Below are 15000 nucleotides of genomic sequence, written 5' to 3'. Positions count from 1 at the left end.
TAGAGATGATAAGTTTGCTCTGTAGGGGGTATTTTACAGGGAGATAAAGTGGTTGTGAAGGATAAAATGTCTTCTATCGGTGAAGTATCTGTAATGCAAAGCAGCCTTCCACGAGTAGGTAAAATCTGGCATACTTGATGTAATGAAGTGGGAACATGATCAGCCAGAAAAGACAAAGAAAGGGGGAAGGGAGAGTCAACTTGAAGATGAACTAAGGAAGCTGGCAAGTCTCTTTCATCTCATAGTCCAAGGGTTTGCTAAACCCATTAACATACTTGCATGAACCCCTCCCTAGCAACTAAGCAGAGAAGAGACAATTTGGTTCACTTCTGCTGAGGCAGTGTGGCGGACAGGAGCAATGGGATTTGGTCTGACCTAGCAATTTTGTAGGTCACCATGCAGTCCATGGAATGTTTTGCGTTGCAGAAAAAGAAAGAGGCAGGTGTTTTTTTGTTTTGTTTTTTTGAAAAAGAGAGTTTTCTTTCTTCTTTGAGGTGGGCTGAAGGGACTTAAAACACTGTGGAGATTTCCTGACATGCTCATTGATGTGCCTCCCATAGCTCTACATTCGGTAACCAGTGCATAGGTTGGTTGGTGGGAGATTTGTCCCCACCACCACCCCACATGATTTCTGGGGGATTCCTGACAGAAGTCATCAAGGCTGCCTTTTATCAGAGCTGTACACTTTAGTAAGTCTGTTATTGCTCACACACAATGTGCTTCATGCCGGATTAATCCAACTATGATTCACACTCAGGATGTGAGCAGAAGGAGGGGAAGACAAGTTGAAAAGATTAGGAAAGTTAAACAACCTCACATCTTGAAAATGGAATTTATGTTTTAAAATATAAACTTTAGAAGCAAAGAAACATTGAGCCTGCATCATTCAAATTTCAAGTTTATTAAGCTGCCAAAAAAGGGAGGAGCACTGATCATAGCAACAAAGACAAACAGAAGCAAATAAATACATTACGAAGTCATTGAACATGGTAGTCAAGGGCCAGTTAAAATGGCCATTCTTAACTGTGGTGGACTGTCTTTCTTTCTTTCTTTCTTTCTTTCTTTCTTTCTTTCTTTCTTTCCATATTGTATTTTACAGAGAGGCCAAGTTATCTGAATAGTTTGCTACAAGCACAAATTGTGACTTACCATGCCTGCCACACAACACACTTTTGGAAGCTGCTTTCGGATGTTCTAGTGAATGTACATGGAAGAGAGAGACCCTGACCCTAACTTATGTTCATGGTTATAATATTTGCAGAGATTCCCCATAGTCACAACTATGCACGCAGAAGATTCTCTCTGCTCATGGTTTTCACTTTTGAGGACAAAGTTGCTCAACTCTGCAGCACCTTGCAAGCCATGTTGTGAATCTAGTTGAGGTGTTCAATGCAGTGTCTCCCCATACTCTGTGGGACTGATTTCAGTTTATGAGGCTCGGTGCTGCGGACAAGACTCTTGCAATGATGAATGCCAGTTGGGAAGGGTTGATCAGATGGGTCCAGGCTATGGTGAATGTTTCTTTATGTGACAGAGTGGTGCCTTCTTCCATTAAACACTTGTGAAGAAGCCCACTCTAGATCCTATGGTTTATAACAACTACCACCTGGTTGCAAATACCAGGTGGTAGAGAAGGATATATTCCTGGAGGATATATACAGTATTACCTGGGGTCAGGTGTGGTTTGGGGGCTGAATCATGACCCATACCAAGAGTGATATAGAGAGGGTGTGACTCTGCTTCTCAGTCTCTTGGCAGCTCTTGATACCATTGACCATGGTATCCTCTTGGATTGGATTTGTGGGATGTGTATTGGTGGTTCTGATCCTACCTACAAGGTCATATCCAGAGTGTAGCATTGGGAAACTGTGTTTCAGCTCCATGGTCTTTGCACTGTGGTGTGCCATAGGGTACCATCTTGTCCCCAGTGCTGTTTAACATTTTCATCAAGCCACTGGGCACAGTTATTCAGAATTTTGAGGCAAAGTGTGATCAATATGCTGATGACACACAACTCTGCTTCCCATCAGGCACAGCCAACATGGCCCAATGGTCAGGTATGATGGAACATCTATGGTCTAAAAACACATAATGCAGCCATTTTGCTGAAGCTAAACAGTTCTCTATGTGGTCAGTGCCTGGATGGAAGTCTGCTTGGTAAAGCTATATATTAGGGATGGGGAGCCTGTATCCCTTCAGATGGCAGGCTGCTGAGCTCTACATCCAAAAACACAATGATCACTTCCTCAACTGAACCAGCAATGCTCCTTGTGGAGAAAGACCCTATGCCACCTACTTTTTCTGCAGCAGGTGGAGTTTTTTCTGATAGATCTTCTGTCCAGAAAGAAGATTACAAACCTGAGATTAGAGAGTGTTCAGGATGGATGAGTTGTTAATGCTTGCAGTTGTGTCAACCTCCCAGCACCTTCGAGCTGCCTAAAGGTAAAGGGACCCCTGACCATTAGGTCCAGTCGTGACCGACTCTGGGGTTGCGGCGCTCATCTCACTTTATTGGCTGAGGGAGTCGGCGTACAGTTTCCGGGTCATGTGGCCAGCATGACTAAGCCGCTTCTGGCGAACCAGAGCAGTGCACGGAAACGCCGTTTACCTTCCCGCCTATTTATCTACTTGCACTTTGATGTGCTGTCAAACTGCTAGGTTGGCAGGAGCAGGGACTGAGCAATGGGAGCTCACTCCGTCACGGGGATTCGAACCGCTAACCTTCTGATCCTCAAGTCCTAGGCTCTGTGGTTTAACCCACAGCGCCACCCGTGTCCCTTCGAGCTGCCTACAGGCATATTAAAACATTTCCAGTTGGGTGAAAAGGTTTAAAAACCATGTGTAAGAAATACCTATCTTTAACTTTTTTTTGTACTGTTTTAAACACTGTTTTAGTTGTTCCTACGTAAGTCTGTTCTGCTGTCTTCAATAAAATACCATGTTGTTTGATTTTTACACCAAGGCAGATCAGTCAGGATCAATCCACCAATGGAGAATTTGAAAACCCAACAAGACACTTTTGCAATGTGTAAGTAAACTCCCACAGTTTCATTTACACAGCCCTCTCTGTCTTGATCTTCTCTAATTTCTTGTTTAATTTTCTCTTGCTTTTATGTCAAAAGATGTCTAATTCCTGAATCCCTTCTCTAAAACTCTTTTCTAATCTCTTCACTGACCAAACAAGGTTTTGTTTGTTTGTTTAATTCCGGAGAGAAACTATCCCATTTCCTATGGATTATCAAACGAACAAATAGCCTTATAACAAAAGTAAACAAAGTGAAACCAGCTTCTAAAGTCTTTAAGCTAAGGGCTTCTTATTCACTTCATTCTGAAAGTGATCCTTGCCTCTCTTATAGCAGTGGCAGTGACTTCTGATCACTTCTAATGCAGGCTGTCTCCCTCAGATTAGCTGGTCTTCATAATGAAATAATAAAAGCTCTCCTTAATCATCTCACCACCAACATGTTCTGGAGACCCCCAATACGCCAACAATACATTTTTTTAAAAAGGCTTAAAAATGTATTCACTGGTAGACATTATATTCACATTACCCTACAGCTGTTATTCTCTGTCTGACTCTCACCCAGATTCTATTTTCATTTGGGTTATTGGTTGCCCAAACTCAGTATTTATTTTTCAATAGTTTTAAAATCAAACATGAAATTCATGATTTGGGCCTTAAGCAAAGAAACCAACCCACAGTGCTGAGAAAACTGCAGAGGACTTTTTTTTTTTAGTGGTAAATCAATACCATACATTTCCACCTCTGAACTTCTGCTAGCTGGAAGCATGTAATTATTTGAGTTCCATTGTTAGAGATAAAAAACAAATCACAAAATTCAGATCAGAATCTGACTTTGTCATAGTTTATGACTATTTGGATTTGGGGTTCTGATTTGGGGTGGAGTCTTGTTCCCTCCCCACTTCCACTACCTTGTTTATTTGCTCATTCAGAATTAGATGGCCTGGGAGGGTGAATAAATTCACCATAGCAGGATGTATGAGAAATCTCACTGGCACAACAGCCTGAATGAGCAAATTTAAAGGAGCCCGATTCCCACTGAGGATCTTATCGAAACACCACTGTTCAATTTCTTTTCAGCACCATCTTTCATCTGGAGTGCTCCTGTGCCCCCCACCTTCAGCAGCACAATATCAAACAGCTGGAGTTTCGGCAGCTCTGAGGATGCAGAGTTTTGAAGTAACTGGGGAAGCAGAGAGAAGCCATCCATTTTTGAGCAGTGAGTTGAAAATCTTAAAACTGTTTTTGTTAATCAGTCACTGATGTTAAATAGATGTTAACACTCTGGAAAAAAGGAGGCCTTTGTTAAAGATTCAATCGACCGACCCTTTTAAAGGTGTACGGACAAAGTATAAATTAAAATCACAGAATATACAAGCCCGGGAAAATAATGATTATAAAATATGGTAATCCTGCATGCGAATCTAAACAAAATTAAAGGAACACAAAAGAAGAAAACATTCAGCCCTTCCAACATACCAACATTCCCCAAGCTCAAAATCTGAGACGATCTGATTCGTTTTGATGAAAGGTAATTTTGAAATATAACTACTTCATTTCTCATTGGTATAGCAGAAATTATGTTTTATTCCCATTGTTAGACATTATAAGTGTTAGCAGTGATAGAAACAATAAGCTTTTATCTATATGTCGATAGGATGTGAAGATTTCCTGGTCCCACCTTGTTTTACATATGATGTAATATGCTTCAGACACACTCTTGCCTTCCAAGGCCGTGTCTGTACTACAGTGGTGCCTCGCAAGACGAAATTAATCCATTCCTTGAGTCTCTTCGTCTAGCGGTTTCTTCGTCTTGCGAAGCAACCCTATTAGCGGCTTAGCGCTATTAGCGGTTTAGCGGCTATTAAAGGCTTAGCGGATTAGCGGCTAAAAGGCTATTAGCAGCTTAGCGGCTTAGAAAAAGGGGGAGGGAGCGAAAAAAAATCGGAACACTTGCATGACGTTTTCGTCTTGCAAAGCAAGCCCATAGGGAAAATCGTCTTGCGAAGCAGCTCAAAAACGGAAAACCCTTTCGTCTAGCGGGTTTTCCGTCTTGCGGGGCATTCGTCTTGCGGGGCACCACTGTATTGTAGTTTCAGATGCAAATCACATGCTCAGAAGTCAGTGTTAAAATGCTTGCATGCAAGTTTAAACCTCCAAATAACAAAGCTTAGATGGTCAGAATGGCATTTAAGAACATAAACTTTTATGGAGAACTCATCCTGTTGTTAACTCATCCTGTTGCTGACATATGGAAGTGTTTACCTCCAAAATACCACAAAGAACATCCCAGTATAACACACCTCTCAAGGGTGCTGTAGTAGTAAATTTCTTGCATCAGTGTGGGGTTGGACTTGAGGACCTTTGAATCTCTTTCCAGCTGTTAGATTCTATGACCCAGTGACTTCTCCTGTGCCTTGAATAGCTGTATGGTAGAGAGAGGTTTGCCAGGTGTTGCTTTCCCCATCATTTCAAAGTTATGGTGGGTGATGCTTCACCTATTGAATTTATTTCTACCATGCATCTAGCGAAGGCATGGGAATAGCCTTCCAAGCCAGAAGCTGGAAATTATTGTAGGGATAAGCTCCACCAAGGAGCTTATACAGGGCAAGTGTCAACAATGAAAACTCCAGTATTCAGAAGTTGCTGATATTGGACATTCTCTGGTATCTTAACAATTTGTTTTGAATGCAGAAAAATCATTGCCCTTCACCCACTTAAAGAAACAACACATTACAACAGAAAGGGGGGGGGGAGAGACACAATATTGAGCACATTTCCAAGAATCCACCACGAAGATTGTACATACTTGTCAGACACCCTGTCTGATTCACTTGTAGCTTACCTCTTTACTTTTGTTGTTAATCCTAGTTAATCCCCACTCCCACAGTAGGATTGAACCCTGGGAAGCTATACTGTACCAGAAAGGCAAGAAAAATCAGAGACTAGTAGAGACAACATTCTAGGTGTGAATATCTGCCCTGGGCTATTAAACTGATTGGCCTTCTAGAAGGCCATTGGAATGGCTCTCTAACATGAAATAACTTTGAACGGTGGGCGAGATGGTTACAAATTTTGGCATTACCTAGAACTCATTCCACACTTGGGTGTGTTCATATAGTTATTTAATTTTTTTTAAAGCAGATTTTCTGGAATAATCTCAAGGAAGGTGTCTGTGTACAAGAGACTTCACCCACCCCATGCATTTGAAGCTCATTAAGTGCACCCTTGAAGCACACAGCTTCCCTCAAAAGAATCCTATGAACTATAGTTTGTTAAGGGTGCTGGGAACTGTAAACTCTGTGAGGGGTAAACTATGACTTCCAGGATTTGGGGGGGGGGGGAGTCATGTGCTTTAAATGTATGGTGTGGATGTGAACACTGTCCCAATAGATGTTCAGTGTAGACCAGTGTGGGGAACCTGTGGCTGTCTAGCTGTTGCTGTATTATAACTCACATCACCACTGACCTTTAGCCACACTGGCTGAGGTTGATGAGAGTTATAGTTCCATAACCTCTGGAGGGCCACTGATTCCCCACCACTGATGTAGACTAGCCAAGATTTATCGGACTTGATCTTAAAAGCCTGCCAAACTCTTGTGGGCTTGCAATTCTGAACATACGTTGTTTCACAGAGCAGGGATCAATGTGCTACCTACCGTGAGAGGACTGCAAAAAGCTAGCCAGCAGTGCAAAAGTTTACGTGAATCTACTTTCAAGAATGGCCACATGTGAAACCCCACTAGTTAGTTTAATGAGGTTTTTCTATTCTAAGCAAATCACTTAAACACAACAGAAACTCTGAAGAAACCATAGAAATGTACCATATTTTTCGCCCTATAGGACGCACTTTTTCCCCTCCAAAAATGAAGGGGAAATGTGTGTGCGTCCTATGGGGCGAATGCAGGCTTTTGCTGAAGCCTGGAGAGCGAAGGGGTCGGTGCGCACCGACCCCTCTCGCTCTCCAGGCTTGGGGATAACAGCCTGCATCTCGAAGCCTGGGGCGCGCTGCACAGCGCGCCCCGGGCTTTGGTTCCCCGACCTGTTTTGGAGGCTGGCAGTGGGGAGAAGCGCGCTTCTCCCTGCCTGAAGCCCAAACCAGGTCGGGGAACAGCGGGATGGTGGCGCTCCGCCTCCCCGCTGTCCCCCGACCTGGTTTGGGCTTCAGGCAGATATCCGCAAGGCATGGGAGCCCGGTGGGAAGTCGCGCCGATCTCCCAAGGCTTGCGGAGAGCTGCCTGTTCTGGGGGCTGGGGTTGGGGTAAGCTCGGGCTTCCTCTGCCCCAGCCCTGCGCCTGGGGGGGGGGAATAATTTTTTTTCTTTATTTCCCCCCCAAAAAACTAGGTGCGTCCTATGGGCCAGTGCGCCCTACGGGGCGAAAAATACGGTACTTTAGGCCAGATTAGATTTTTCATCTAGTGCAGCGTTGTCCCACCTGAGAAATTCAACACAAATAAGGTGGCAAATTTTGAGTCCATTCACGCAAATAGAAACTAATACCAACATAAAAAGAGACTTTCTCTGAATGTGAATACTGTACATACATTCTTGTGTTTGTGAACAGTACAGGGAAGGAGGAATCTCTAACATGGTTCATCTTTATTCCCACCAATACAGTCTGGTTTTTTTGTGCGTACTGAGGTGTTTCATATTTATATACCTTTAAAAAGTGTTGCCTAAACTATCTTATTTAAAATAATCACAACTGCCATCAAAAAGAGTTTCCACTCCAGTAAGGGAACAAAAATGTTGTTTTATCACCTTCCATAGAAAACATTAAAGCAGGGGGGGGAGGATTACTGCTTTAGGTCTTATTATTTGTTTTCCCTGGATCTTTTTCAAAGTTTTGATTCCTAGGTAATGCAAGTTAATGTGCACACAACTCGTGCCTTTTTTTGCAATGTTCTAGTGGTGTTATGTAGAAAAACATCTCTGTCTCCCATCCTAGAGAATCAAAGGCATGAAGCAGCTTTGCAAGCTGAATCAGTATCAAAGTCAGCACATGGAACTCACATTAATAAGGGAAGGTAAATAGACTACAAGCTTGTTCATTAAAGAAAGTTCAGATTATAACCCCTCACCCTAAACAGTTAGATTAGGAGCGTAGGCTCATCCAAACTTCCACTTGTCCTGTGCCTAAAAAGTGCAGGTCCAAGTGGTTTCCCCTTTGCCTTGCGCCACTTTTTGCTGGAAAACCCGCTTTTTAGCAATAAATCAGAACAAATGGCAATTCATGGGAAGCCCTATTGAAGTTTGTTCTGATACAGCGCTAAAGATTGGGTTTCCTGGGTGGAAAGTGCAGGGCAAACAGAGGTGTGGCTAAGTCCTGAGTCATCATCATCATTATAATTTATTATTTATACCCCTTCCATCTGGCTGGGTTTCCCCAGCCACTCTGGGCATCTCCCAACAGAATATTAAAAATAGAATCAAACATTAAAAACTTCCCTAAACAGAGCTGCCTTCAGATGTTTTCTAAAAGTCAGGCAGTTGTTAATTTTCTTGACATCTGATGGGAGGGCGTTCCACAGGGCGGGTGCCACTACCGAGAAGGCCCTCTGCCTGGTTCCCTGTAACCTCACTTCTTGCAGTGAGGGAATCGTCAGAAGGCCCCTGGCGCTGGACCTCAGTGTCCAGGCTGAGCACTTCTTCAGGTATACTGGGCCAAGATCTAGCCTGTTTCCCGCTTAATATAAGCTGTGAGCCACATTTATTTGAACATGGATTCCCCAAACCATCTGATCCAAATTCTGCTTTCAGATAGGAACTCAATGGGGATCATGCGGTCAGGGAGATATTGCGTTCAGACAAATACACCATCTCCGCGTTCAAAACCACTCTTATTTATATCAATTATTGGGCAAGTTATTTTGTTCTAAAATGGAGTCAACTTACTCCATGTTTTACTTTAAAATCTCTTTGACAACTAGTGGGATAACACAGCTCTTATCCTTGTTTTGTGACTGACTCTACTCATGGCCAGGTCATGGACTAAGCTATACTTGGAAGTTCTGAGACTACTTAGACTTTGGTTGTAGACCAAGTGACTTACATACTTAACCAGATGTCACCAGTTGAGGCCTGAAAGAGTTTCATAAAAGTCTGGTGATTTTATTCTGGGTTTAGAAACCTTTATGTGAGTTGGAATAAATTAAGCAGGATAGTGAAATAATGAGTTTTAGTCTTGCGCTTCCCTATCAATATCAGCCTACTAGAATCTCAAAGGAATCCCCCTCCTAAGATTTAGCCATGTTTTCAACCTCCTGTGAGGCTTCACTAGAAGTGGAGGCATGGGTGGATGGACATACAGCTCAGAGCAGTTTGGTAGGTTGTTCCCCCATCCCGTTTCTAATTGCAAGATTTAATTTTTAATTTTTTTGTGGCCAGGTCTCATGATCTGAAGACAAAAGTGTGTAAGAATGCAAGAAGAGTTCTATTGGCTCAGATCAAAGTGTCAAGTGATACACATTGAGGGGGGGGGACTTCAGTGACAGTCTTAGCTCAATGAAGTGGCTGACCCAGTGTGCAGCAGCTATGAAGAAGACAAATGCCATGCTAGGGTACATTAGGAAAGGGATTGGAAGTAAAAGTGGCAATATCATAACGCCTTTACACAAATCTATGGTATGACTGCACTTGGAATATTGTATATTCTTCTGGTTGTCCCACCTCAGAAGGGATATTGTAGAGATGGAAAAGTTTCAGAAAAGAGCAACCAATGATCAAAGGGTTGGAGCAACCTCCCAATGAGGAGAGGTTACAATTTTAGGAGCTTTTTAGTTAAAAGAAAGGTGAGTAAAGGGGGACAGGATGGTGGTGTATACAATTATACATTGTGTGCAGAAAGTGGACAAAGAGACGTTCTCTCTCTCATAATTCTAGAACTTGGGGACATCCAATGAAGCTGAATGTTGGAAGATTCAGAATAGAAAAAAGGAAATACTTCTTCATACAGCGCGTTGGTAAACAATGGAATTTGCTCCCAAAAGAGATGGTGATAGCCACCAACTAGGATGGCTTAAAAAGAGGATAAGAGAAATTCATGAAGCATGCAGCCAGGATGGCTATGTTCAGCTTCCGTTCAGAGCAATATGCCTCTGAATACCAGTTGTTGGGAACTGTAAGTGAGGAGAGTGTTGTACACCCAGGTCCTGCTTGTGGGCTTTCTGGTAGGTGACTATGACAACAAGTTGTTGGGCCTAGATGGGCCTTTGGCCTGATCCAACAGGGTTCTTATGCCTAAGACTAACCTCCATGAATTTGTCCAATATCATTTTAAAGTCATTCTAAACCAATGACCATCACCATCATGACCGTGAATTCCATAGGTCCAGGATGAGTTGCCGTATCAGATGGAGAAATCTGATTAATAAATACTTTCTTTTGTCACATCTACCACCAATCAATTTCACTGGGTGACCCTGAGAGTGCTTCTGGACAGTTGCTGTTTTCCAGTGGGATTCAATCACATACCTCCAAGGGCAGCTTGGGCAATTAAAGAGCATTTGGTGCTCTTGCATAACAATCATTTCCCCTGCCATTGCATATTTTGTAAGAAGAAAAATTATGGGGAAACACACTGGAAAGTGTGGGATGACAGTTGCTTGACACAATGCTGTATAACCCTCCCAGAGACACATTAGAATGAATGGAATAGTCAGCGCTGTCTAACCACCCTGTGAACTTTGTGCAAACAAATCAGGATGAATGCATAATAAGTGGCTCTTGTGGAAGTGGCCTCTTATGGGAGAAGAATAAATTCTATCAACCCTTTACAACCCAGCTATATGGGTGGGGTATAAATAAAATATTATTATTATTATTATTATTATTAATTTATTTATTTATTTCTAACCCTCCATCTTGTTTTCCACCTCAGCTGGCCTCCCCCTTGCATTACGGCCCTGTGAGGAAATCAGTGAATGCTAGAAAGTTTGAATATAATCTAACGTTTGCGTAAACTTTGTGCAAGCAAAACTGGTCGACCGCTCTCTGTGAACAGGTCCTTTGGACCTGCCTACGCTATCGAATTCCCTGTGCAACCTGTCCCCTCTTGTTAGCGTGCTACACCCTCCCTGTTCCTGTCCATAGCTTGTAATATGCCATAACCACGTTGTTTAAATTTATAAACAAATAACTTAAAGATGCCCTGGGGAAAGACGCGATGGCCCTCAGTTCTACAATCTCGTATACGCAATGCACACCATTCAGCAAACTTTCTTATGTGCAATCGAGGGAAGCGATCCAAGGGGGCTTCTGTTAGCGGTGCTAACTTTCCAGGACAAGGGGAGGTAACTTGTTTAGTAGGAGCCGCATCTAGGCAACCTCGTGGGTCTCTCCCCCCCCCACCCCCAACAGCGCGGCAGATTGTTCCGAGTGATCTGCCCTCTCTCCACATCCCTGCCTAAACAGCCTGCTGTGATCAGTCTAGTGTGCTCTAAAAAATGAGCCTCCGCTATAGTTAAAGACGCTGCTCCTGACTCCCCCGCTCGCCTCGTTACACCCCCTCCCAGCCCAGCACTGATGAATAGCGATCGGGAGCTTTGACGGAGGACTGCCACATACCAACTGCAGAAAGCAAAGGGGTGGTATGGAGGGAGAGGGAGGGAGGGAGAGACCCTCCTCCTTTCTTTGCAAAACTTTTCAGCCCAACTTTCCCAGCTTCCGCTTCTCTCGGATTGGCGAGGCCTTGGGGGGGGTGTCGGTTTTCCTCTGCGATCCCCTGTAACATCGCCTTCCCTTCTTTAAACCTCAGGTGCAAGAGGGCGATCTGCTCTCATCCCGCTCCGGACTTCTTCTGGGGGGAGAAAAGGTGATTTTTTTTTGAGTATACTTTCCTTTTTCTTTCCCCCCCTGGCAGTTCCATTTCCCCCTTTCCCCTTCTGCGGCTCCTCCCTTTTCCCCTCCTCCTCCGCCAGGGGAGGCGGGGGCAGGACTGGGAGGCTTCGGAGCCGGGTTAGCAAAAAGAAGGGAATTGTTTGAGAGTTCAGTCATCCAAAAAACCTTCTTCCATATGGAGGCTCCGGCTGCCTCGATCCCAGTGGCTTTCTCGGCTCTCTGCAGTTTCTTCTTCCTCTTCCGCTCAGCTTTGTAGGGAAGCTGCGGACTCTTCCTAAAAGCAGCCTGCTCCCAAGTACAACAGCCTCTCTTTCTCCCTTAAACCTCCTCCATCCAGATTCTCAACATCAGCTTTATTTGGGTGAGTGCCTAGTTGAACTGCCCGGGCTGGGAGATCCTCATTCTTGGGGTTTGGGGTTCTTTGTTGCTGTTTCTTTCCTTATCTTTAAAAACTCCCTTCTTTTCCTTTTTTCCTTTTCTTTTTCGGTAACCGCTCTCCCTTCAGCATCATCTTGGGTGAGGGAAGCAGCAGCAGCAGCAACAACAACAACAACAAAACAACCCCAGAGTTTGATTTTAAACAAAATCAAACAAAACCGAGGAGCAAAATAAAGTCATAGGCTTCCCCGTGTAACAGTAATTTGTGGTGTTGGGAATTTGGGAGGACAGAACCGGGATGTTTGGCTGTTTTCCTTTTTTGCGGGGAGATGTAGGATGAGTTTGATAGTTTATAAGAAGTCAAGATTTTCCCATGGTTCTTTTAACTTTCTCTGGTTTGTGCAGGTTTGTTTTTCACTGGGCAGGTGAGATTTGCAGCCTGGCTGTTTCACTTTTTTGCCATCATTTTGGCAGTAATGGAGGACCTGGCAATTGCTCTGTACAATTCAGCTCCAGCTCTTGCCAAAAGTCCACCAGAGATTGCAATGTGTTTGGTTGTTTTTTAAAAAATGAAAGAAATGGGGGAGAAATAAACTTTCTTTATCATCTTAGTTCAGGCTTGTAAGGCAATCTAGGAAATGCCTTGTAGCAAGCCTGCATCAGTAGGGTAGATTTATTTAAAAGTTTTTTAGAAACTTGAAAAGATTGGGGGGGGGGGAGCATGTAAATGCTGCAGCATCTTTTGCTTGTGACAATGCAGGCTGCTGCAACATAGAGAATGCATGAATGAGTTTGCTCAGAGTAAACAAGTTTGTTGTCTGCATTTGCCTGTTCAACTGCTTATTTTTGTAAACTTTTTGTTTCCATCTTTAAATGAAAAATAAATTGACGGTAGTAGGTAGAAAAGTATTTTAGAGGATTTTATATCTTAGATGCCTTGTTTTGGTTGTAAGATTTTGTCAGAGACTTGTGATTGAGAGGTAAAAGTTATTTGCAGGAACTTCCCAGTTCAGCTTTTCAAAAGGATATTTAACACTTGCTAATAAAGTGGGGAGAATCCTCAAGTAGCAAAACTTATGTAAACACCTTGGGCATAATCCAGCTGTCCTTAAGCCCTTTTAAGATTTAGGGATTTCATTGGAAGAGAGTTCTGCACCTGCTTAATTCTCCAGTTGGTTTCAGTAGGTCAAAAAGGTGCTTACTGTTGGCTGGGTTGTAACCTTGGTGTTCTTGAGAAATATTTCCAAGAGCCCTCATTTCTGAAATACTTCAGTTAATTAAAAACTCTTACTAACATTTTAGTTTTTTAAAAAATTGGATGTCCATATATTGTAATTGTATATAGCAAAACTATATTGATATTGTGCTTATGTTAAACTTGTAAAAGTTCTAGGTGAACTGGGATTTTCCTGTGAATTATGGTATGATAAATCTAATTTTGAAAAACTTCCTTGTGTTTTTTTATGATCCCATCTCCATTACTTTTAAGACTACAAACCTGCAGCTCATCCTATATGTGTGTAAAACTCTCTATGAGTTTTTGGAAATTAAATATATATATTATAGTTTGTTTAAGCAAAGGAAAAATAAGGTAATATTTATGTGAAAGATGCATAGCTGGAAGCCAAGAGCTGTTCACCACTCTCTTGTTTAGCTCTTCAGGCTTCCCAACCACTTTCTTAATGAAACCTGTAGAAGATGGTTATGTCCAGGCACAATGTCCTTGCTTGTAGCTAAAGAGTAAAGTTTAAATTGCATGTGGCTGTTTCTAACAACGATTCAGATATTATGACAGCTATCCAGGAGATTTGTGTCTATTTAGGTATGGATTTACCTCACTGTGCGTTGTGTAATGGAACTGAACTGTCCTATATCAATGCACCACATGTTCTGTTGGGGTTCATTGTGCAAAATTTGGTCATTGTTCTAATAATCAAATGTTGCCCCAGCTATTTTTTATTGATGTCTGTGTCTGTGTCTTTGTTGATAACTGATTTTTAGAACATCACCAGCTTAGTCTGAAAGAATGAGAGTCAGAAAATAGAGAGAGTTTTTATTGGTCCTGCATCTGTTGTTGAACTGGTACATACTTGGTGAATAAACCTCAGAGGCACAACCCTTTTTACAGTAGAGTTGACCCATAAAGAATACCACCCTAACTACTTTTAACCAATGAAGAATATTATATATATATCTATTGTCTTCCTTTTCAACCTAATTCCCTCTCTCACACACATATGTTGCTTCCTGTTAATAATAAACCCTCCCAGACCCTTTCTGTAATGTCTTCTGTAAAGTTTGCCACTTAGAAATGTAGATTCTGCTCCTATTAATTCTCTACTAGCTGCGGAGTGCAGGTTCCAGCTTTTACTATTTGCATTTAAGTCTTCAGTTTGTAGTTTGTTTCCAGTCCAGCGGTTCCACTGCAGTGACTAATGAAGGTCCACAATGTGAGAATGTGGCAGTTTCAAACAGACCCTAGGTCTTTCTCCCAGAGATTGTATAGGGAAGGCATAGACAGTTGGGAGTTTGAGGTAGGAGTGGTATACATTCCTGCGTACAAAGCACAAGATCTGGAAAGTCTATTCCTTGCTCAAGCTGACTTCTATAATTCTTTTCTAACCCACAAACCTGTGATAACATATATCTAACTCATGAATGCAAATCGTTATAGCATTCATCACAACTTGCAATAATAAATAACTGCAGCCACAATCATGTGAAAGAGAAGTTGTTAAACCAGTCGCTTCTGTTGGTAAAG

General features: G+C 42.5%; 1 protein-coding gene across 4 annotated transcripts in view; it reads left to right on the top strand.

Moving 5' to 3' along the window:
• Positions 1–2962: 2962 nt before the first annotated feature.
• BOC (BOC cell adhesion associated, oncogene regulated) overlaps positions 2963–15000 on the top strand; it is a 70675-nt gene continuing 58637 nt past the window's right edge. For 2 of the 4 annotated variants that reach the window (XM_082221217.1, XM_082221214.1), the window contains exon 1: positions 11978–12222. The gene's annotated coding sequence lies outside the window, so the exon portion shown is untranslated. Of the gene's footprint in view, positions 3029–4102; positions 4242–11736; positions 11836–11977; positions 12223–15000 lie in introns of those variants that run through there. The other 2 variants (XM_082221215.1, XM_082221216.1) reach the window with 2 other exon arrangements.

Source organism: Podarcis vaucheri (assembly GCF_965113315.1).
Source record: "Podarcis vaucheri genome assembly, chromosome: 4".
In the NCBI taxonomy this organism is placed as follows: domain Eukaryota; kingdom Metazoa; phylum Chordata; class Lepidosauria; order Squamata; family Lacertidae; genus Podarcis; species Podarcis vaucheri.
Note: the sequence above shows the minus strand (reverse complement) of the source record. Positions and strands in the feature narration are given on the sequence as shown.